At 38.5% G+C, this 26,144-nt stretch overlaps 1 long non-coding RNA gene across 9 annotated transcripts in view; it reads right to left on the reverse strand.

Annotated features, from left to right (window-relative positions):
• LOC106729397 overlaps window positions 1-20,302 on the reverse strand; it is an 85,734-nt gene extending 65,432 nt beyond the window's left edge. For 8 of the 9 annotated variants that reach the window (XR_004319073.1, XR_004319078.1, XR_004319074.1 and 5 more), the window contains exons 1-2: window positions 20,090-20,302; window positions 12,782-12,900 (exon numbers count right to left, since the gene is read on the reverse strand). This is a non-coding gene — a long non-coding RNA (uncharacterized LOC106729397). The remainder of the gene's footprint in view (window positions 1-12,781; window positions 12,901-20,089) is intronic. The other variant, XR_004319076.1, reaches the window with a different exon arrangement.
• Window positions 20,303-26,144: the final 5,842 nt, after the last annotated feature.

The raw sequence follows: 26,144 nt of genomic DNA on the forward strand, positions 1-26,144 counted from the left end.
CCTGTGATTTAATTTTTCATTTTCCTCATGACTAGTGATGTTGAGGTTATTACCATTCATACATCTTTGGTTGAGTGTGCAGAACTTTCATCCGTTTTTCACTAATGCTTGTTTTCTTATTATTGAGTTTTGAGAGTTCTTTATATCTTCTGAACTATTATTACATTATCATATATGCACTTTGGAAATACTTTCTCCCAGTCTGTGGTTTGTCTTTCTGTTTTCTGAACAGTATTTGCTGAAGAGCAGAAGTTGTGAACTGTGATGGAGCACATTTCACTGATTTTTTTTCTTCTATGGATTATACTGCTGGTACTGTATCAAAGGCATCTTCACCCAACCCAAGGACATATGTTTTCTTGTAGATATTTTCTAGTTTGGGGTTTAACACTTAGCTCTCAGGTCCATTTTTCCTGTCTTCCCCTTTCCTTTTTTGAGGGGGACTCCAGTTACACGTATAGTAGGCACTGATGCTCTTTTATGAAAATTCTTTTTTTCTCTTTGTGCTTCATTTTGGATAGTTTCTATTGCTGTATCTTTAAATTCACTAATTTTTACTTCTGCAACGTGTGACACGTTAATTTAACCAAGTGTGTGTGTATAACCTCATACAATGTAGTTTTCATCTCCAGAAATTTGATTTTTTTTTAATTATCTCTACTTAATCTTTTGAGCAGGTAGAATACCTTTAATGTCCTTGACTGCTAATTATAACATCAGTGCCAGTTCTGGGTTTGTTTTGATTTTTCTTGTTTGGGTCATATTTTTCTGCTACTTTGTATTCATGATACATTTTTTAGTGGTAATCTGTAATCAAATGCCAGACATTGTGAACTGTACTTTGGAGATGGATACTACTTCATTCCTACAGAAATTTTTTTGCTTTCTTCTAAGATGCATCTAGGTTTCTAAGAAATAGTTTGAATCTTTTGGGTCTTGTTTTTAAGATTTGTTAGGAGAGAGAGGAGTAGAAATTGTTATAGGACTAATCATCCTCTATCTCTGAGGCAATAATCTGTATGTTTTACTGAAATCCCATGAGTTACGAGGTTTTCAGTCCGGCTAATGGGAACAGGCACTATCCCCTGCCCTGTGTGAGTGCCAGACAGTATCTCTTCCAGTCTCTTTGAGTGGTTCTTTCCTGGTTATAAAGTAGTTTCTTCATGGACATGTGTTGATAATCACTCTGCTGCATCCTTTAGGGAGACCCTCGGATCTCCTGATTTCTCTCTTGTGCCAATTCTTTTCTTTCTGGTATTGTTTTGTGTTATCAACAAAGAAACTGACACTCAGAAATTACTCAACTACCACATCCCAGCTCACATAGGCAGGAAGTGATAGGGCTAATATTTGGAGCTGCATCTTCCTTAGTCCATGGCAGAACCCAGGCCCAGCAGCAGGGGTTGGAGAGAATAACTCGTTTCATATTCATGGTCGCCTGAGTAATTAATGATGAAAAGTGAGAGCAAAGGGCAGTCAGCTCTCAAATACTGAGCAGAAGAATGCCCCCAACGTTGGCTTTTTTCTAATTTTATTTTTATTTTTTAAAATTGTTATTTATTTTGTGGGAGGAGGTAATTAGGTTTATTTATTTATCTATGTTTACAGGAGGTACTGGGAATTGAACCCAGTACCTTGTGCATGCTAAGCATGCACTCTACCACTTGAGCTAGACCCTCCCTCAGTGTTGGCTTTTGATGATGAGCAGGAAGTAATCCTTCTTCAAAAGACATTTGGTCAGGTAAAATTGAGAAAGTCATTTTTCTAGAAGTTCAGTTGCAAGTAAAAGAAAACTTTAGTCCAGCAAAGAGGCAGAGATCAAAGGAAGCTCAGTCTTGCTTATAGAGAAGGGAGTGTCTGAGAGGGTAGAAGAGCACACACCTTCCTCTTGTCCTTGGAGCAGATTATGGCACTGTTTATGGGATTCTCCCCTGGAAGGACACAGACCCTTTCCCTCAAGCTAGAATTGCATGTCTGCAAAAGGATTTAGCCCAGATTGAAGGTCTGCCTTTGAGGGAGGAGCAGGAGCAGACCATGAGAACTCCAGTGAACAGAGCAGTTTGCACCCAGTTTAAATCTGATCTGGAGATTACAAGCCAAACTTTTGGAAACTTAATCCTCTGTCAGGACATGTGGGCTGCAGGCCACAGATCTGATAGCCATGCTGTTTAGAGATGCCAAAACCCAATGCAGTTGAAAAGAGGACTGACTTTTACTGTTGTCAAGCCAAAGCAATGGACCACACCAAGCGGCCTCTGGGATGGGCAACAACTGATCAGAGACAGAACTGCAAGGCTGTGTATCAACAGAATTGGAAGCTTGGAGCTAACAAGGAGACATGAAAAAGTACGAGGGAAGTCATGCAGCCAAGAAACACGGGCTGTCCTCCAAATGTGAGCCCAGTGCTGCCAGGAAGGTTAGGGATGGGTAGATGATGAAGGCAGAAAACTTAGGATGAAGGCTGGTGGGTGTATTTTTGTAGTGAGAAACCATAAAGCAGAACACTCAGAGAAACTTCTTGCCCAGTCCCTTTGCCCCACATTGAAGGATTTAGCATTATTCCAACTTTGGGGGGAAAAAAAGCACAACACCAAAGTTAACATTGGTTTTTCCTGTGTAGAAGGGTTATGGGCACTTTTTATTGTTTTTTCTAATTTTCCTTTTTAAGCTTTTTTCCATGGATTTGGATTCTTTTCCAAGCCTAAAAGCCACAGGAGGGCAAAACAGGGTTGGCACTCCTTCTAAACCTCACTATCAGAGAACTGTCATTATCTGACCTATCCAGTGTGTCCCTGGAAGACACTTGCAATGTTGTCTTGATCTGACCTGACTCAGAGCTTGCCCTGACTTAGGAAAGCTTTTTCCCAAGGGACACCTATACAACATATTTAGAGCCAATTGTTTAAAGGTCACCTTTGAAAAGCTCTGATACATCGCTAGGAATCCAGAAAGCCATGAGCATACAGCATATATGGGGCTCTGCACATGTCCTAAAGAGAGATGAGAAGGCTCTGAGTTCTCACCTGAGGTTCTTGGGAAACAAGATTTGAAAGTTACGGCAGAGCTGTCAGTTGCCTGGCTGAGTGTTAAAGCCATGCCCCAGCACACAAAGCACACACACACAAACAAACCACACTCAGCAAAAACTGGGAGACTTATTGGTTCACAACATTTACAGAAATCTCTGTCCAATCATTAGCTGAGAACTAACATGAGCAAGCAGAGACTTCAGTAGCTGACAAAGAATACAGACAACATAGTTAAGTTCAGGAGACACTAAATAAGCAAAAAGCAATAACAAAAGACTCTGAGGAGGGGGAAATTCTGAATCCCCAGACTTTCACAATATATTATTTAAAATGTACATCTTGACAAAAAAACTTATGAGACATGCAAATAAAAAAGAAAATACCAAAAGACACAGAGTGCAAGACTGGATAATAAAGCAAGAACCTTCCATATGCTGCATACAAGAGACCCACTTTAGGGAGAAGGACACATATAGATTGAGAGTGAAAGGATGGAAAATGATATTCCATGCAAATGGAAAAGCCAAAAAAGCAGGTGTTGCTGTACTGATTTCAGACAAAATAGACTTTAAAACAAAGGCCATAAAGAAAGATAAAGAAGGACATTTTATAATGATTAAAGGAGTGATACATGATGAGGATATTACACTCGTTAATATATATGCACCCAATATAGGAGCACCTAAGTACCTAAAGCAATTACTAACAGAGATAAAGGGGGATATTGATGGGAATACAATCTTAGTTGCAGATTTTAACACCGCATTAACATCACTAGACAGATCTTCCAGACAGAAAATAAGTAACGCAACAGAGAAATAAAATAATACAATAGAAAAATTAGATTTGGTGGATATTTTCAGAGCATTACACCCCCAAAAAATAGGTTATACGTTCTTTCCAAGTGCACATGGAAAATTTCCCAGGATTGATCATGTACTTGGGCACAAAAGAAACCTCAACAATTTTAAGACAGAAATTATCTCAAGCATTTTTACCGACCACAATGCCATGAAACTAGAAATCAACAACAGAGAAACAAAGGAGAAAAAAAGGAAAGCATGGAGATTAAACAATATGTTATTAAAAAACCAATGGGTAAATGAGGAAATCAAAGCTGAAATTAAAAAATACCTTGAGACAAATGATAATGAAAGCACAATCACTCAAAATCTATGGGACACAGCAAAGGCAGTGCTACAAGGGAAGTTTATAGCGATACAGGCCTTCCTCAAAAAAGAACAATCTCAAATAAACAATTTAACCCACCAGCTGAATGAATTAGAAAAAGAACAAAAAACCCCAGAAGTCAGCAAAAGGAAGGAAATAAATAAAATAGAGATTAACAAGACCACAGAAAAAATCAACCAAACCAAAAGCTGGTTTTTTGAAAAAGTAAATAAAATTGACAAATCTCTAGCCAAACTCACAAAGAAGAAAAAAGAGAGAGCACAAATTAGCAAAATAAGAAAGGAAAACAGAGAAATTACAACAAATAAAATAGAAATACAGAATATCATACAAGAATATTATGAAAAACTATATGGAACCAAACTGGATAACCTAGAGGAGATGGACAAGTTTCTGGAAACATACTGTCCACCAAGACTGAATCAAGAAGAAACTGACCACTTGAACAAACCGATCACTAGAAATGAAGTCAAAATAGCAATAAAAAACCTCCCTACAAATAAAAGTCCAGGACCGGATGGCTTCACTAGAGAATTCTACCAAACATACAAAGAAGAACTCATACCAGTACTTCTCAAACTCTTCCAGATGATTGAAAGGAGGGAATACTCCCAAACTCATTCTATGAAGCCACCATCACCCTGATACCAAAACCAGGCAAAGACACTGCCAAAAAAGAAAATTATAGGCCAATATCACTGATGAACATAGATGCCAAAATCCTCACCAAAATATTAGCAAATAGAATCCAACAACACATAAAAAAGTTTATACATCATGACCAAGTGGGGTTCATCCCAGGGACACAAGGCTAGTTCAACATACACAAATCAATCAACGTAATACATCACATCAACAAGAGAAAGGACAAAAACCACATGATCATCTCAATCGATGCAGAAAAAGCATTTGATAAAATTCAACACTCATTTATGATAAAAACTCTCACCAAAGTCGGTGTAGAGGGAACATATCTCAACATAATAAAAGCTATATATGACAAACCTACAGCCAGCATAGTACTCAACGGTGAAAAACTCAAAAGCTTCCCACTAAAATCTGGGACAAGATAAGGATGCCCACTATCACCACTCCTATTCAACATAGTCTTTGAAGTCCTAGCCACAGCAATCAGGCAAGAGAAAGAAATAAAAGGGATCCAAATTGGAAAAGAAGAGGTAAAAGTATCATTATATGCTGATGACATGTTACTATATATAGAAAACCCTAAAAAGTCCACACAAAAACTACTAGAGATGATCGAAGAATTCAGCAAGGTAGCAGGTTACAAAATTAACGTTCAAAAATCAGTTGCATTTCTTTACACTAACAATGAATGAACAGAAAAAGAAAGTAAAGAAACAATCCCCTTTAAAACAGCACCCAAAGTAATAAAATATCTGGGAATAAATCTAACCAAGGAGGTGAAAGAATTATACACAGAAAACTATAAACCTCTGATGAAGGAAATTTAAGAAGACTTTAAATAATGGAAAGATACCCCATGCTCTTGGATTGGAAGAATCAATATTCTTAAATTGGTCACACTGCCCAAGGCGATCTACAGATTTAATGCAATCCCTATCCAATTACCCAGGACATATTTCACAGAACTAAAACAAATCAGAATAAAATTTATATGGAACCATCACAGACCTAGAATGGCCAAAGCATTACCAAAGAGAAAGAAAGAGGCTGGAGGAATAACTCTCCCAGACTTCAGACAATACAATAGAGCCACAGTCATCAAGACAGCATGGTATTGGTACAAAAACAGACATATAGACCAATGGAACAGAATAGAGAGCCCAGAAATGAGCCCACAAACTTTTGGTCAACTAAACTTCAACAAAGGAGGCAAGAATATACAATGGAATAAAGACAGTCTCTTCAGCAAATGGTGTTGGGAAAACTGGACAGCAGCATGTAAAACAATGAAGCTAACACACTCTCTTACACCATACATAAAAATCAACTCAAAATGGATCAAAGACTTAAACATAAGACAAGATACAATAAACCTCCTAGAGGAAAATAAAGGCAAAACATTATCTGACATAATCTCAAAAATTTTCTCCTAGAAGAAATAAAAGCAAGAATAATCAAATGGGACCTAATGAAACTTACAAGCTTCTGCACAGCAAAGGAAACCAGAAGTAAAACAAGAAGAAAACCTACGGAATGGGAGAAAATTTTTGCAAATGAAACCGACAAAGGCTTGATCTCCAGAATATATAAGCAGCTCATATGACTCTGAGAAGAAAATAAACAGCCCAATCCAAAAATGGGCAGAAGACCTAAACAAGCAATTCTCCAAAGAAGACATACAAATGATCAATAGACACATGAAAAAAATGCTCAATATCACTAATTATCAGAGAAATGCAAATCAAAACTACAATGAGGTATCACCTCACACCAGTCAGAATGGCCAGCACTCAAAAGTCTACAAATGACAAATGCTGGAGAGGCTGTGGAGAAAAGGGAACCCTCCTACACTGCTGGTGGGAATGCAGTTTGTGGAAAACAGCCACTGTGGAAAACAGTATGGAGATTCCTCAAAAGACCAGGAATACACTTACCATATGACCCAGGAATCCCACTCCTGGGCATATATCCAGAAGGAACCCTACTTCAGGATGACACGTGCACCCCAATGTTCATAGCAGCACTATTTACAATAGCCAAGACATGGAAACAGCCTAAATGTCCATCAACCGATGACTGGATAAAGAAGAGGTGGTATATTGATATAATGGAATACTACTCAGCCATAAAAACCAACAATATTTGCAGCAACATGGATGTCCCTGGAGAATGTCATTCTAAGTGAAGTAAGGCAGAGAGAAAGAAAAATACCATATGAGATCGCTCATATGTGGAATCTAAAAAACAAACAAACAAACAAACAAAGCATAAATACAAAATAGAAATAGACTCACAGACATAGAATACAAACTTGTGGTTGCCAAGGGGGTGGGGGGATGGGAAGGGATTGACTGGGATTTCAAAATTGTAGAATAGATAAACAAGATTATACTGTATAGCACAGGGAAATATATACAAGATCTTATGGTAGCTCACAGAGAAAAAAATGTGACAATGAATCTATATATGTTCATGTATAATTGAAAAATTGTGCTCTACACTGGAATTTGACACAACATTGTAAAGTGATTATAAATCAATAAAAAATGTTAAAAAAAATTACCACCCATAAGCAAGGGGATAAAAGAAACAAATAAAAGCCAACCCTGAGGGAGAACAGATGTTGGACTTAATAGGCAATCAGCTATTTCAAATATGTTTAAATCATGTCTAAAGAACTAAATAAAAGTATAAGATTGATGTCTTTCCAAATAAATATCAGTAGAGATAGAAATTATAAAATGAACCAAATAGTAACTTTGGATTTGAAAAGTACAAGAACTGAAAGGAAAAATTCACTAGAAGGGCTCAATAGCAGATCTGAACTAGCAGAAAGTGCAAACTTGAAAACAGGCTGATTGACATTATCCAGTCTGAAGAAGAGAAATAAAAATAAAGAAAAATGAATAAAGCCTAAGAAGCCTGTTAGATATCATCAAGTGTACCAATGTAAACACAATGGGAGTTCCAAAAGCAAAGAGAAAGAGAAAGAGGCAGAAAGAATATTTGTAGAAATGGCTGCAAACATCCCAAATTTGATAAAACGCATTACATATCCAAAAAGCTCCACCAACTCCAAGTAGAATAAACTCAAAGAGATCCACAAGTAGACATATCATAATCAAATACTTGAAAGACAAAGATAAAGAGAGAATCTTGAAAGCAGCATCATGTAAGGGATCCTTAGAAAGATTAACATCTGATTTCTCATTAGAAAACCTATTTCAAGTACTGAAAGAAAAAGACTATCAATCAAGAATTCTATATCCAAAACATTATCTGACATATATCTCTGCAATATTCTCCTAGATCAGTCTACCCAGGCAATAGAAGTAAAAGCAAAAATAAACAAAGGGGACCTAATTAAACTTATAAGCTTCTGCACAGCAAAGGAAACCATAAGCAAAATAAAAAGACAACCTATAGAATGCGAGAAAATATTTGCAAAAGATGAGATTGACAAGGGCTTAATTTCCAGACTATATAAACAGCTCATACAACTTAGAAGATAAAAACAAACAACTCAATCCAAAAATGGGTAAAGACCTAAACAAGCAATTCTCCAATGAAGACATACAAATGGCCAATTAGCACATGAAAAAATACTCAATATTGCTAATTATCAGAGAAATGCACATCAAAACTACAATGAGGTATCACCTCACACCAGTCAGAATGGCCATCATTAAAAAGTCCACAAATGATAAATGCTGGTGAGGTGTGGAGAAAAGGGAACCCTCCTATACTGTTGGTGGGAATGTAGTTTGGTGCAGCCATTATGGAAAACAGTATGGAGATTCCTTAAAAGACTAAAAATAGACTTACCATATGATTCAGCAATCCCACTCCTAGGCATAAATCCAGAGAGAACCTTAATTCAAAAAGATACATGCACCCCAATGTTCATAGCAGCACTATTTACAATAGCCAAGACATGGAAACAATCTAAATGTCCATCAACAGATGACTGGATAAAGAAGTTGTGGTATACTGATACAATGGAATACTACTCAGCCATAAAAACAATAAAATAATGCTATTTGCAGCAACATGGATGGACCTGGAGAATGTCATTCTAAGTGAAGTCAGCCAGAAAGAGAAAGAAAAATACCATATGATATCACTTATATGTGGAATCTAAAAAAAAAAAAAAAAGACAAACTTATTTGCAAAACAGAAACAGACTCTCAGACAGAAAACAAACTTGTGGTTACCAGGGAGGAGGAGGGTAGGAGGGGATAAATTAGAAGTTAGAGATTTGCAGATACTAACTGATATATATAGACTAGATAAACAACAAGTTCATGCTGTATAGCACAGGGAACTACATTTGATATCCTGTAGTAACGTATGATGAAAAAGAACATGAAAATGAATATATGTATGTTCATGTACGACTGAAGCATTGTACTACTGACACAACATTGTAAACAGACTATACGTCAATAAATATATCTATATATATATATTTTAAAAAACATTTATATACAATGCTTCCAGTTGGTATTTTAGTGCCACAGCTTTATGTATGAAAAGAGCTGAAGATTTTCAACAAATGTTTGAGGGAAACTTCAAGCTAAAATTTAAAAAACTAACAACTATATGTAAAATAGATGAAAAATTTCTTCTACACAGCAGAGAACTATATTCAGTATCTTGTAGTAATCTATAATGAAAAAGAATATGAAGATGAATACATGTATGTATCTGTATGACTGAAATCTTATGCTGTACACCAGAAGTTGACACATTGCAACTGACTGTACTTCAATAATAAGTAAATAAATACATAAATACATAAATAAATAAATTCTATATCCAGCCAAACTACCCTTCAAAAATGAAGGAGCAAGATATTGCCAAATAAACAGAGAATTTGTCTCCAAAAAACCTGCTCTACAAGAAATATCTGAGTCTTTCAAACTGAAATGAAAAACACTACATGGTAATTCCACTGCACATGAAGAAACTTAAAGGTAACCAAATAGGTAAATATTAAATAAAAATTTTTTATAACTTTTTTTCTATATTATTTAAATGGGCAACAGCACAAAGGGGTGACTATAAATCTATGTTGATGGGCATACAATATATAAGGATGTAACATGTATCACAATAACAACATGAAGGTTGGCCCAGGGGCACAAAGCTTCATAGCAGCAAAGTATACCACTGAAATAAAGTTGGCATTAATATGAACCAGACGGCTAAGATATTAACTGTAATGCCCTGGACAACCACTAAGAAAAGGATTCAAAAGTCATATAAGAAAATAAATGACAGGGAAACTAAAATGGCACACTATAAAATAAATATTTAGGACAAAAGATGGCAGTAATGGAGGAAGAGAGAAACAAAAAAAGATATGACAGAACCCAAATAGAAAAAAATGACAGATGAGAGATTTTTTGATATTTATACAAAGTGTAAGTAGACTAAACATTCCAATTAAGGGCAGATATTGGCAGAAACAACCAACTAGATGCAGCTATAGGAAACACATTCTAGAGTCAAAGACACAAATTGGTTGAAAGTAAAAGAATAAAAAAAATTTCACCAAAGCAGTAACAAAATGAATGATGAGTGGCTATACAAATATCAGACAAAATAGACCTTATGACAAAAATTGTTCATAGAGACAAAGGACATTTTATAATGATAAAATACTCAATTCATCAAGATATAACATTTATAAACATATATACAACTAAAATAAAGCCCCAAAATACATGAAGCAAAAACTGACAGATTTGAAGGTGAAGCCTGACAATCAAAAATAACATTTGGTGACTTCACTACACCTACTTTTTTAATAATGGATAAACCAAGTAACAGAAGATCAATAAGGTAATAAATACCTGAACAACACTATAAAGTAACTAACTAGACTAGCAGACATTTATAGAGTACAAAGAAGAGAATGCATTTTTCTCTCAAATAAGCATGGATCATGCTCCAGGGCAAATCAATTATTAGGCCAGAAAACAAAACTCAGTAAATGTAAGAAAACTAAAATCATACAAAGTATGTTCTCTAGCTACAATTATAGATCAGTAACGGAAGGAAATATGAAGAATTTCACAAACATGTGGAAATTAAACACACTTTTAAACAACCAGTGGATCAAAGAAGATATCACAAGGGAAATTAGACGATACCCTGAGATTAATGAAAACAAAAACACAATATATGAAAACTTACGGGATGCAATAAAAGCAGTGATCAGAGAGATTTATAGTTGTAAATGCCTATATTAGAAAAGAAAAGGTCTTAAATAACCTAATCTTCCACCTTAGTAACAAGAAAAGTAGAGTAAACTAAACCCAAAACAGGCAAATTTGAGGAGATAATAAATATTAAAGCATAATTAAATGAAATAAAGAATACATAAACAATAGAGAAAATTAACAAAACCAAAGTTGGTTCTTTGAAAAGGTAAACAAAACCAACAATTTGTTAGCTACACTGACAAGAGAAAAACAGAGAAACTTAAATTACTAAAATCAGGAGTGATACTATTGCTGACCTGACAAACATAAAAAGGATTATGAGGGAATAGTATGAATAATTGTATGCAACAGATTAGATAACAGGTGAAATGGATAAATTTCTAGAAAGACACAAACTACCAAAACTGAATCAAGAAGAAACAGAGTATCTGGATAGGCCTATAACAAAGAGATTGAATTGGTAGTAAAAATAAATAAAACTTTCCACAAAGAAAAGCCCCGGCTCAGGTGGCTTCACTGGTTAATTCTACCAAGCACGTAAAGAAGAATTAATACCAATTCTTAAGAAACTCACGTAAAAAATACATGAGGAAGAAACACTTCCCAAATCATTACTCTGATACCAAAACAAAGAAAGAAATCATGAGAAAACCGCAGACCAACATCACTTATGAATATAAACAGAAAGAAATCCTCAAAAAAAATGTCAGCAAACTGACTCCAGTAACATGTAAAAAGGATAATACACTATGGCTAAGTGGGATTTATCCCAGGAATGCAATGTTGGTTCAGTATATGAAAAGCAATCAGTGTAATACACCATATTAATAAAGGACAAAAAATTATGATCATCTCAGCAGACATGGAGAAAGTACAGGCATATCTCATTTTATTGTGCTCTGCAACCGCATTTTTTAACAAACTGAGGGTATGTGGCAGCCGTGTGTTGAATAAGTCTATCAGCACCACTTTTCTAACAGCATTTGCTCGCTTTATGTCTCTGTGTCACATTTTGGCAATTCTTGCAATATTTCAAACCTTTTCATCATTCTTACATTGGTTATGGTGATCTGTGATCAGTGATATTTGATCTTCATATTACTACTGTAATTGGGAGCACCACAAACCACACCCATATGAGACAGCAAACTTAACAGATAAATGTGTATGTTCTGACTGCTCCACTGACCAGCAGTTCCTCCATCTCTCTCTCTCTCTCCTCAGGTCTCCCTATTCTCTGAGATATAACAATATTGAAATTAGGCCAATTAATAACCCTGCAACGGCCTCTAGGTGTTCAAGTGAAAGAAAGAGCCGCCTATCTCTTACTTTAAATCAAAAGCTAGAAATGATTAAGCTTAGTGAGGAAAGCGTGTCTAAAGCTGAGATAGGCTGACAGCCAGGCCTCTTGCGCCAAGCAGTTAGCCAAGTTGGGAATGCAAAGGAAAAGTTCTTGAAGGAAATTAAAAGGGCTGTTCCAGTGAACACACGAATGATAAGAAAGCAAAATAGCCTCATTGCCAATGGGCAGAAAAGTTTTGCTGGTCTGGATAGAAGACCAGCCACAATATTTCAACAGCAACATTCCCTTAAGCCAAAGCCTAATCCAGAGCAAGGCCCTGACTCTTCAATTCTATGAAGGCTGAAAGAGGTGAGGAAGCTATAAAAGAAACTGTAATGTACCTGGCAGAGAGACTGCTTCATAAGACTTCAGGAAAGAAGCTGTCGTCAGAACATGAAAGTTCAAGGCGAAGCAGCAGGTGCTGTTGTAGGAGATGCAGTAAGTTGTCCAGAAGATCAAGCTAAAATAATAAATAAAAATGGCTAAGGAATAGATTTTCATGTAGGCAAAACAGCCTTCTATTAGGAAGATGTCATCTAGGACTTAGAGAGCTAGAGAAAAGTCAACGTGTGGCTTCAAAGCTTCAAAGGACAAGCTGACTCTCCTGTTAGGGTCAAATGCAGCTGGTGACTTTAAGTTCAACCCAGTGCTTATTTACCATTCTGAAAATCCTAGGGCCCTTAAGAATTCTGCTAAATCAACTCTGCCTGTGCTCTACCAGTGACATAACTAAGCGTGGACAACACCACATCTGTTTACAACATGGTTTACCGAATATTTTCAGCCCACTGTTGAGACGTTTCAAAATATTACTGCTTATTGTCAATGTACCTGGTTACCCAAGAGTTCTGATGGAGATGGACAATGAGATTCATGTTGTTTTCAAGCCTGCTAACACAACATCCATTCTGCAGTCCATGGATCAAGGAGTAATACCGACTTTCAAGTTTTATTTAAGAAATACATTTCATAAGGCTATAGCTGGAATAGTGATTCCTCTGATGGATCTGAGCAAAATAAATTAAAAACCTTGGAAGGATTTACCATTATAGGTGCCATTAAGAACATCCATGATTCATGGGAAAAGGTCAAAATATTAACATTAACAAGGGTTTGGAAGAAGTTGATTACAATCCTCATGGGTGACTTTGAAGGGTTCAAGACTTCAATGTAGAAAGTTAACCGCAAATGTGGTAGAAACAGCAAGAGACCTAGAATTAGAAGTGGAGTCAAAAGATGTGACTGAACTGCTGCAATCTCATGATAAAAGTGTAACAGATGAGGAGTTGCTTCTTAAGGATGAGCAAAGAAACTGGTTTCTTGAGATGGAATCTATTCCTGGTGAAGATGCTTTGAAGATTGCTGATATGGCAACAAAGGATTTAGAATATTACATAGACTTAGTTGATAAAGCAGTGGCCGAGTTTGAGAGAAAAGACTCCAGTTTTGAAAGAAGTTCTACTGTGGGTAAGTGATATCAAACAGCATTGCATGCTACTGAGAAACTGTGAAAGGAAGAGTCAGTTGATGTGACAAATTTCACTGTTGTCTTATTTTTAAAAATTGCCATAGCCACCTCAGCCTTCAGCAATCACCAGCTTGATCAGCCAGCAGCCATTAACATTGAGGCAAGACCCTCCATCCGCAAAAAGTTTACGACTAGCTGAAAGCTCAGATGATGGTTGGCACTTTTTAGCAACAAAGTATTTTTAAATTAAGGTATGTACTTTTTTTAGACAAAATGCTATCACACTTAACAGACTACAGTATAGTGTAAACATAACTTTCATATGCACTGGGAAACCAAAAAATTCATGACTCACTTTACTGCAATATTCACTTTATCACAGTGGCCTGGAACTGAACCTGGAATATCTCCAAGGTACGCCTGGATGTGACAAAATCCAGTATCTTTTCATGACAGACACACCCAACAAATGAGGGGAAGAAACTTCTTCAGTTCTGCCAAAAGCCTCTTGAGAAGAAAAACCTACAGTTATCACTATGTTTTACGGGCAAAACTGAAAAATTTCCCCCAAAGATCAGGAACAAAAATGTCTTCTCTTGCCATTTTTATTTAACATTTACTGGAGGTTCTAGCCTAGCAATTAAGCAGGGAAATAAAATAACAGGCATATATATTGGAAAGAATTAAAACTATCTCCATTCTCAGATGGCCTGATCTTGTAAATTCTACAGAACATACAATTAAAGCTAATGAGTTTAACAAGGTTGCAGGATACAAAAGCAATACTCAAAAATCAATTGTATTTCTCTGTAACAGCAATGAGCAATCCAAAAGTGAGAATAAGAAAACAATTCTATTCACAGTAGCATTACAAACAATAAAATATTCAACGATTAACAAAGTAAGTGCAAAACTTGTACACTGTAAACAACAAACATTATTGAAAGAAATTAAAGACTTAAATAAACGGAAATACACCTCATGTTCATGGATTAGAGGATTCAGTATTATTAAGATGTCAATATTCACCAAATTGATTTCCAGATTCAAGGCATTCCTTCTTCAAATCCCAGCTGCCTGTTGTGCAGAAATTGGCAAGCTGCTCCTAAAATTTCATATGAAAGTGCAAGGGACCCAGAATTGTCAGAACAATCTTGAAAAAGAACACAGCTGGAGGACTCACACTTCTGGATTTCAAAAATTAATACACAGCTACCGTAATCAAGGCAGAATGGTACTGGTATAAGGATAGCTAGATTGATCCATGGAATATAATTGAAACTCCAGAGATAAACCCATACATTATTGGACAACTGACTTTTGACAAGGGTACAAAGACAATACAAAGGGGGAAAGAACAGCCTTTTCAACAAAAGGACAACTGATATCCACACACAAAATAATGAAATTGGACCCATTCCACATACCAAATTAAAAAATAACTAAAAATGGATCCAAGTTCTAAATGTAAGAGCTAAAACTATAAATCTCTTAAAATATAGGCATAAAATTCAATGATCTTAAATTAGGCATAGGATTTTAAATATGACACTGAAAGCACTATCAACAAAAATAAAAACGGATAAATTGGAATTCATCAAAATTAAACACTTTTGTGCTTCAAATGACACCATCAAGAAAGTGAAAAGGACAACCCACAGAACAGGAGAAAATATTTTAAAATCATACATCTGCTAAGAGTCTGCTAGCTAAAATACGCAAAGAAATTTTACAATTCAGTTAAAAAAATCAATTTTAAAATTAAAAGATATAAATAGGTATTTCTCCAAGGAAGACATACAAATGTCCACTAAGCGCATGAAAAGATGCTTCATATCATTAGTCTTTAGGGAAATGGAAATCAAAAGACCAATGAAATACCACTTCATACCCGCTAGGAGGACTATTAAAAAAAAAAAAAGATGGTGAGAATATAGAGGAATTCAAACTCCCAAGCATCGCTGAGGTACAGCTGCTCTGAAAACCAGTTTGGCAGTTCCTTAGAAAGTTAAACACAGAATTACCATATAATCCAGCAATTCCAACCCTAGGTATATACCCAAGAGAACTGAAAACATATGTTCACATGAAAAAATCTGCACATAAATGTTTATGACATTTTTCATAACAGCCCCAAAGTAGAAGCTACCCAAGTGTTCATCAACTAATAAATGGATAAACAAGATATAGTATACCCAGAGAATGCAGTATCATTCAGCCATGAAAAAAAAAATGAGGTACAGGTGCCTGTTACAACATGAATGAATCTTGAAAACATCAGGCCAGGTGAAAGGAAAACCACACACAAAAGGCCACATATTGTATGATTCCATTTATATGAAATGCCCAAAACTGGCAAATTCACAGAGACAGAAAGTACGTTAGTCATTTCCAAGGACTTGGGGGGTGGGAGAATGAGTGGTAAGTGACTGCTAATAGGTACAGAGCTTGTTTGGGGATAATGAAGATGTTCTGAAATTACATGGTGCTGATAGTTGCACAACTCTGAATAGATTAAAAACCACTGAAATGTATTCTTCAAATGGGCAAACTTAATGGTAAGTGAATTATAGCTCAGTATTTTAAAAAGCAAGTCAAATCACACCACTCTTCAAAACCCTCCAAAAAGTTCATACCTCAGAGAAAAATTCAAAGGAATACAAGACTTTTAGAGCCAGGCTCCCCAGTGCTTCTCTGACCTCCACTCCTATCACTCTCCTACCTGTCCACTCCAGACACACTGCCTTTCTGCTCTTCAAACACATCATGATCACACTGCAGGGCCTTTGCACTTGCCCTGGATTCAGTCCTCCACATACCCGCACAATTAACTTCTGCACCTCTTGAGGTCTTTGCTTGAATGTCCCCTTGTCAATAAGGCCGATCCTAACTACATGCCACAGTATTTCTTTGCCCCATCCCTACCTGATTTTTCTCTTTTGCACTTATCACTATCTAAAATACAACATGCTTTTTCTTATTTCTTATTTATCTATTGTCCATCTCCTCCCACTAGAACTTAATGCCCATGATAGCTAGACTTTTTGTCTGCTTGTTCACTGCTATGTTTTGCACTCTACTGAGGATACAGTAGGTGCTTATTAAATATCCTTTGGTGACTATAGAAGGAATGGGCACCTATAGGGGTAAATGGATTTGGAGGACCTGCTCTGAGAAGGAAAGCATTTTCAGGTTCAATAAGGGACATACAAATGACTGCGGATAAACTTTTGAAGACTGGATACTGCCTGTTATCAAACACTTATTCAAGCCCAAGAGCTGTCAGATGTTTTCTGACACCTGCTAGTTAATCGTCGTGACCGCAAAAGAAAGTGGCGGGCCCCAGGCCCTTCTCTGTCAGCAGCTGAATGTGCGAGCCATGCTCAGCTTCTAATCTTTGATGCTCACATTTCAGTTGTACTTCTTCCTCAGTTTCACACAGTGATACAGACTGCTGGGAACTCTCTCTGTCTCTCTCTCAGGACACTTGTGCTTTGAGTCTGTCTAGCTCTGGGCCAGCTCTGCAGACTAAAGACACTCTGGATGTGCCTGTCGATAGGAGGAGGAGCCCTCCAGCAGGAACTCCACGCCATCTGACCTTGCAGCCTCCTGAGCTCCAGAAAGCATCTCTGTTGTGCTTAAATGGGCCCTGCAGGAGCACATATGATTAAATGTACAAATGGGCTCCACGCACAGACTTTTAAATTACTGTTTTTATTTTAACTTTTGATTCATTCGCTCTAGGGATTCAGCCTTTCTTTGATGGAGACCTAAAACATGAGTGAGAGAGAAGTTTCTTGAGCTTCTAAAAAGTCACAATGCTTTGCAGAAATTAAGTCTTAGCACAAAGAAGTCCCTCTGTGCTTCTGCCATCTTCCTTCTCTATTTTGCAGATAAAATAGCTATGGTTTTGTGTCTGTGTGGAGCAGGGCAAAAAAGATAGGAAACTCAGAAAAAGTTCAAAGGACCATTTCTGTCATCTTCATAATCTCCTTCTCCTCTGGTCTGAAATGCCTGTTCACTTCAGTCGCAAAATGTTTTCTCTGGAGCAGCTGATCCTATCTGTGCTAATGATGTGGATTTCCTGTAATCCAGATTAGTATAATCCAGAATTTAGCCCCAGCACACCTGTTTTTGGTCCACCTCAATACCCCACAGGTACTTCAGGCTCATCCTATCCAAGACTAACTCATTAGCTTTCCACCAAAACAATTTTTTTTAATTTAAATTTTAAAAAATTAGTAAGAAATAAGAAACAGTCATTCTCCTTCTGTCATCAAGCCTGACTAAAGGTGTTACTTTCTCCCACTCAAGGAAACCAGGAAATTCAAAATCAAACTTGACCCTCTGCTCTGACTCTATGCAAATTCTGTCAGTCACTAAGTCACTGCTTTGACCCTATCCTAGTACACTTCCTCATTCTGTATCTTTTGAAGGATTACCTCCTTCTCACATTCAAAAGCCAACATGGTAGGCTTTCTTCTCACTATTTGAAAGCTGACTGCCCTCTACTCCCACTTTTCAACACTAATTACTCAGGTGAAAATGAAACCACTTGTTCTCTCCAACCCCTGCTGGCTGCTCTAGTGCTGCCTGAGTTCCACCTCGCGCTAAGGAAGGTATGGCTCTGTTGCCGAACCAAACTTGGGTCCACTCACCTGACACACAGCTACACCGAATCTACTCACACCAGGTTGTGATGAAGGGAAGTACAGCTTTTACTGCAAGGCGCCCAATGTGGGGCCAATCAAGAACAGGCAGCTCATTCGAAAAGACCAAATTCACCCAATGGCTTTCAGAGAAGGGTTTTTTTAAGTGTGAGAAAAAGGATCACAGGTCATCAGCTCGTGCACAGTTCTCTGATTGGCTGATGGGGAGGTAACAGGTTGCTATTTTGGGGAATCTCAATCATCAACCTTCTGGTTCCAATTAGTGTAGGGTCTAAGTGGTCAGCATGCAGTTAACGTCTTCCACCTGGTGGGTGGAACCACTTAAGGACATGGCTCAGGATATTATCCTTAGCCTTTGATGAGGAACTAAAGGTCCCTGATTTTGTTTCATGGCTGAACTATTAGTATTTTGTCTTCCTTGACTGTTCTCCTTTGTTTTTGCATTTTTCTCCCTTCTCTGATTCAATATGCTCTTTGGAACTCAGGAAAGGTCTATAAGGCTAAAGTTTTTCTACAAACAAGCTGCAGGGACACGGGATTGAGGGGTCTGTCCCCAGGAAGGCCCCACAGGGTCCTGCTCAGTTTCAGCTCCAAATATCAGCCTTATCACTTCCAGCCTATGAGAGCTTAGATGTAAGATATTATATGCTATACATGCAATAACACATACATCAGACCTATAAACAGGTTATCATTATGAAAGCATGGTAAATGCATGAGGTACTAGAGACCTGCAGATTATCCCATTCTATACAGAGCTTCCCTAGACCTCTAAGAAAGGCTGTGCAAATTTTGCAGGTCCCACTTTTACCATCAAGAGATCAACACCAGGGGGGAATCCTCATTAGTACAGAAGCAAGACCCTCTCCCATTTCACCACCATGCTGTCTCCTGAAAGTGGGCAGACGAGGCTCATGGTTCCCCCAAGTCCAGGCTTAGCTTTCAAACCCAGCAGGGCTGGGGCTCTTTGAATCAATCCTGAGGTCCCATCCAGTTGTCCAATAAAGGATAAGGCTCACATGCACACGCATTATTCTCAGAGAGAACATTTATTTTTTTTTTACAAGCCTGGATTTTTTGTTCCGAACCTTAAGTGTGAACCAGAAACTGGAGCTAAGAGAGCCTTACATTTAGAGCCCTAGTTTCTGCTACTATCCCACTTATAAGGAGACATCTCTCTCTGCAATCAAGCTCCGTTTTCTAAAGATTTCATTAACGAGACTAACTGGAATAGACACCACGGGCCTCTGCTTCCCCAAACGAACAGGCTCGAAGGACGAGGCTGCCCCCAAGTGGGAAACCACGAACAGCAGCGACGCTTCCAATCCGCTTAAACTTTAGTTCAACAAAACTGAATGCGCTCTGCATTCCCAGCACGCAAGACCTCCCCTCCCTAAGAGCAGCGGGGAAGAAAACTGGGTACGGGTTCTTTTACAATTATGGGGTGGGGAGCGTTCAGAAAATAGAATAGGCGCACCCAATGTCTCCCTACCTCCCGACCCAAAAAGTACCTGGTGAAATGCAGATTCCGTGTCCTCACCGCGGAGATTCTGGGCTGGGAAGTAACTTTCTGGGTCTTGGGCAGGGGCCAAACTCTTGCGGGACGCGACAATCCAGAAGTCGCTGTTTTCCCTTTGTGTTCTGGCAGCCCCCTAGGCGCGTCTCCTCGCGCGTCTCCTCGCGCGTCTCCTCGCGCGTCTCCTCGCGCGTCTCCTCGCGCGTCTCCTCGCGCGTCTCCTCGCGCGTCTCCTCGCGCGTCTCCTCGCGCGTCTCCTCGCGCGTCTCCTCGCGCGTCTCCTCGCGCGTCTCCTCGCGCGTCTCCTCGCGCGTCTCCTCGCGCGTCTCCTCGGTACCCCGCCCACCCGCCCGGGGTCCGCCCCTCCGCCGCCGCGGTTTCCATGGCGACCCTTGCCGCGAGGTTTCCATGGAGACCCTTGCCCCTTAGCGTGGGGCTTTCTTAACTGGGAGTTAGGGGTTCATTTCTCTGCCTCAGTGCCCACCGCTGAAGCGAGAAGGGGGGTTCTGACCTAGGACAGTCAAGCTAAGAAGTAACTTTTATTATAATTATTTTCCTTATTGATTTGACTATTTCTTGTGCCCATTTCTTATTCAAAATAAGCTGCTGTTTTTTCTGGGGTGAAGGGTGGGGGAAAGAACTTTTATATAACATCTTACCTGCAAATTCACATGTTTGGTACAGACTGACCCCTTGGCTGAAAGAATCCATGATTTCTATTTGCCTTAACGATTTGCCTCGTGCACAGTCCTCCGGTGGTGTTAGAAGACGCTCGGGTGTGTGGCTTATGCATTTCTCTAGTAACCGGCCACACGGAGATGATTCCCAGACTGTGGGCTTCCTGTTCCTTACTTTACCGTCCAGTTTCCAAGGGCTGCTGCCTCCGCTGAATCAGGAGGAGGTCAAGTCTCCTGTGCCCAGATGGAGAATGCAAAGACTGTGCTCTCAAAAGCATCTGAGCTGAGCTTGGTACTCAGAAGTTCTCGTTTTTTTCTAATCAACGAGCCCCAGCTTATTCTAATCAACTGCCCTTAGTAGGGGGCCACACCCTCTGGAAGGGCTGGTTTTTCTGGTTGTCTGGGGGCTGGGCATAGTCTCAAAAGGTGCTGTAGGTAGGTAGGTATCATGGTCAGCTGGTCAGGCCCTACCCCAGGGGGCCAGTGGGCTTTTCTTTTTGGTCATCCAAGAGGACTGCTGGATAATTCTGTCAGGGTGCTTCCTTGGGGTGGTTGAGCTGTTCAAGATGGCAGGAGGCTAAGTGGAAATCTAGGCACCTCAGGAATTCTGTTGATGTGCGAGGTAAATGCTGAGGAGAAGGGTGCTTTTACTTTTCACAGTAACCCAGTGGGGAACTATTAGCTCAACTTTACAGAAGAGGAAAGAGAGGAACAGAAAATTTCAGAAATTTGCCCAGTGATGGAGTCCAGATTTAAACCACACGATGTCTGGCTTCTAAGCTCAGTACACTGAATTTAGCTTTTTTTTTTTTTTTTTTTTTGCCCTTGGAGCTTTTATTCCAGCCCCACCCCCTCAGTAATTTAAGCAAATTCATACACTCATTCAACAATGAGGTGTTTCATTTCTGCCCCTACTCCCTCCAGCTGTAGTTTCAAGGGGACAGAGACAACCACATCCATTTCCCTGAGTTCTGTATCTGGCACACAGAAATGTTTGCTCCCAGGACAGTTTGATGAATGAATAAAGATCAAAGAGAATGACTGCTTCAGAGCATTTGCATTTATCATATAAATTAAAAGAAGGAAACGTTGTTACTCACTGCAAGTTTGTGTGCCCTAGGCATAGTGAGGCCAAGCTGAAAAGTCAGAGTTTGGAGCAGAGAAAGGTTTATTGCTGGGTCAAGCAAGGAGAATCCACTACTCACACCCAAGAAAACCCTGAATTCCCCCAAGGGTTTCAGCAAAGCATTTTTAAAGGCCAGGTGAGGCAGGGTGGGTGATGAGCTCGTGCACAATTCTCTGATTGGTTGATGATGAGATAACAGGGCAGTCAATGCTATCAGCACAGAGGGTCTAGAAGGTCTGGGAGCCATGTGCTCATGGTCATCAAGTAGTTAATTTCTTCCATATGGTGCTGAGTTTTAGCATCAGAAAAACTCAAGAAATATGCATGAGCTACTATTAACAGAGAGGAGCTACAGCAGAGGGTATCCGGGAGGGGTCTGACCCTGGAAGCCCCATAAGGTCCTGTTGGGTTACATGTGTGTATGTTTCAATTAAGAAGGTATTGTGTATTATGTGGAATCTAAAAAAAAAAAAAAAAAAAAAAAAGAAGAAGAGAAATGAACTTAAATATAAAACAGAAACAGACTCACAGACATAGAATACAAATTTGTGGTTGCCAGGGGGTGGGAAGGGATAGACTGGGAGCTTGAGATTTGTAAATATTGACAGGTATATATAGAATAGATAACAAGTTTATACTGTATAGCACAGGGAAATATATTCAAGATCTTGTAGTAGTTCACGGTGAAAAAGAATATGAAAACAAATACATGTATATTCATGTATGACTGAAAAACTGTGCTGTACACCAGAAATCGACACAACATTGTAAACTGACTATAACTCAATAAAGTTAAATAAATGAATAAATAAATAAAAATTGAAAAAAAAAAAAAAAGAAGAAGGTATCGTGTAAGCTCCAGAAACAGAACAATGGAGCCTATGGATTGGGGGGGGGGGGTAGAAAGTTTACTATGGAATATGTATTTTTTTAAAAAGCTTGTGTTGTGTGTCCTGGTTTATCTTCCTAAAAGAATCTCTTTTGGGTTTTAGTCATTTATCAGAAAGCATATGGTTTGGTTTTAGGTAAAGCCAACCTCTGTTTACAGCGTGTAACTGATACACTCTCCTAGTTTTCCCAGCCCTTAATTTGTTAACACTTCTGTGTTATTTACTCTCACTTGGTGGCCATTTGCCTTTATTCCCTGCTGCTGTCCCTCTCAGTGTCTCAAGTTTTTGTACTAACTATCCCCCTGCCTTCGCCTCGACTTCTGCTTGGCTTCCCAGGGTCTTTAGGGATGAATGTCAGTTAAACAATTGTGGTGGCTGCCCTGGAGAAAACCAGCATCTTGTTATGCCTGTAGGTGGCACGTGCAGACTGCAGTCTAAGGCAGGGCTGAGAGGTAGGGCTTAATTATTGGAAGATTTCAAGGAATTGCAAGAAACAGTAGTAAAACAATGAAGCTCTGGGGTCTAAAAAATCTTGTCATTCAACTAGGAATGAGGTACAGACTTATTAAGCAAACATCTGTTTATCTACATATGCTGACACCACCAGTTCTCCACCATGCTCTTAAGTAATTGCAAACCATAATTTTAAAACAGCTTTTTTCTTTTTCTATTTAGTTTCAGATGTTTTCTTTTCCGTAGGCAGGCCAGTTTGTGTTTGAATTAATCATCTCTCAAGTTGGAATCTAAAAGCACAATTTGAGCTATGCATCAGTTATGTCAGTGCAAAGCCAACTAAAAATGTGAATTAGTATATTCAAGGGTTCAAAGCAAGAACTCTGGAACCAGTAGGTTTGGCCTGGATTTCCAGCTCTCTCATCTATAAGCCGTGTGACTTTGGGGAAGTTACTTAGCTTCTCTGTGCCTCTGTTTTCAAAGTATTAAGTGCTACATAGCACTTATTGTTAGCAATAATTATTGTTATTCCACAGTTGTCCATAGATCCCACTGGGCCATGGTATATGTATATATAACACTTTGCTAGAGTTGAATACTTAGGCTTTTGAGGAGTTTCAGTTGTTGCTAAGAACAGCCAGTTCAGTATCCCAGTGGTCTCATGGCCACCCTTACCTGCTGTCTGACTTTGCGTTCATTGATACATTTAATTATTTCCATATGTATATATATTATGGGTGGTGCCAACTGGTGCCGGCTGAGGCCCTGCGACCCCCCAGACTTCCAGCCCTTAGGCATCTGCCTTCTCTTCTTCAGAAGACAAAGCCCTGATGTGTGTTTGCCTTAGCAGAATTAACAGCCCTGGGAAATGACGAGCCTCACCGTAGCTCAGGCTGACTTGTCTCAGCCTATGTCTCCTCCACATAGGAATCATAAATTCCACTCCCTTGCTGTGTCAGCCCATGTCTCCATCTTACTGGAGTCATAAACCTACTATCCTCCCACATACCAAAGCCCCTTACCTCACTAATAGCCAATCAAAAATCTGTTCCCCTATTCCTTTGTGTTTACAGCCTCTTCCTCAATAAAAGACCCTGCACCTTCACACTCGGTGGACACACAGGCACCTCTGGCCTGTGTGGCCCACTGTTGCCTGTAGCATCAAAACTATTGGAATCAACAGGAAAAGAAAGTAAAGAAACAATCCCTTTTAAAATAGCACCTGAAGTAATAAATTACCTAGGAATAAATCTAATGAAGGAGGTGAAAGATTTATACATGGAGAACTACAAAACATTGATTAAGGAAATTAAAGAAGACTTTAAGAAATGGAACGATGTCTCATGCACCTGGATTGGAAGAATCAATATTGTTAAAATGGTCATACTGCCCAAAGCAATCTGCATATTTAATGCAATCCCTATCAAATTACCCAGGACATATTTCACAGAACTAGAACAAATCATAATAAAATTTATATGGAATTACAAAAGACCCAGAATTGCCAAAGCATTACTGAAGAAAAAGAATGAGGCTGGAGGAATAACCCTCCCAGACTTCACACAATACTACAGAGCCACAGTAATCAAAACAGCATGGTATTAGTACAAAAACAGACATACAGACCAATGGAACAGAATAGAGAGCCCAGAAATGAACCCACAAAGTTTTGGTCAACTAATCTTCAACAAAGGAGGCAAGAATATACAATGGAATAAAGACAGTCTCTTCAGCAAATGGTGTTGGGAAAACTGGACAGCAGCGTGTAAGCCAGTGAAGCTAGAACACTCCCTCACACTATACACAAAAATAAACTCAAAATGGATTAAAGACTTAAACATAAGACAAGATACAATAAACCTCCTAGAAGAAAACATAGGAAAAACATTATCTCACATACATCTCAACAATGTTCTCCTAGGGCAGTCTACCCAAGAAACAGAAATAAAAGCAAAAATAAACGAATGGGACCTAATTAAATCTACAAGCTTTTGCTCAGCAAAAGAAACCATAAGCGAAACAAAACAACAACCTATAGAATGGGAGAAAATATTGCAAAAGATGAAACTGACAAAGGCTTGATCTCCAGAATATATTATAAACAGCTCATAAAACTTAATAGGAAAAAAACAAACAACCCAATCCAAAAATGGGCAGAAGACCTAAACAAGCAATTCTCCAATGAAGACATACAAATGACCAATAGGCACATGAAAAAATGCTGAGTATCACTGATTATCAGAGAAATGCAAATCAAAGCTACAATAAGGTATCACCTCACACCAGTCAGAATGGCAATCATTCAAAAGTCAGCAAAAGATAAATGCTGGTGGTGAGAATGCAGTTTGGTGCAGCCATTGTGGAAAACATTATGGAGATTCCTCAAAAGACTAAAATAGACTTACCATATGACCCAGGAATCCCACTCCTGTGCATATATCCAGAAGGAACCCTACTTCAGAAAGACACCTGCAGCCCAACGTTTATATCAGCACTATTTACAATAGCCAAGACTTGGAAACAACCTAAATGTCCATTGGCAGATGACTGGATAAAGAAGAGGTGGTATATTTATACAATGGAATACTATTCAACCATAAAAAATGACATCATAATGCCATTTGCAGCAACATGGATGTCCCTGGAGAATGTCATTCTAAGTGAAGTTAGCCAGAAAGAGAAAGAAAAATACCATATGATATCACTCATATGTGGAATCTAAAAAAAAAAAGAAGAAGACAAATGAACTTAAATATAAAACAGAAACAGACTCACATAGAATACAAACTTGTGGTTGCTGGGGGGAGGGGAGTGGGAAGGAATAAACTGGAAGTTTGAGATTTGTAAATACTGACAGGTATATATATAGAATAGATAAACAAGTTTATACTGTATAGCACAGGG

Source organism: Camelus ferus, chromosome 4, assembly GCF_009834535.1.
Source record: "Camelus ferus isolate YT-003-E chromosome 4, BCGSAC_Cfer_1.0, whole genome shotgun sequence".
NCBI classification, from domain to species: Eukaryota; Metazoa; Chordata; class Mammalia; order Artiodactyla; family Camelidae; genus Camelus; species Camelus ferus.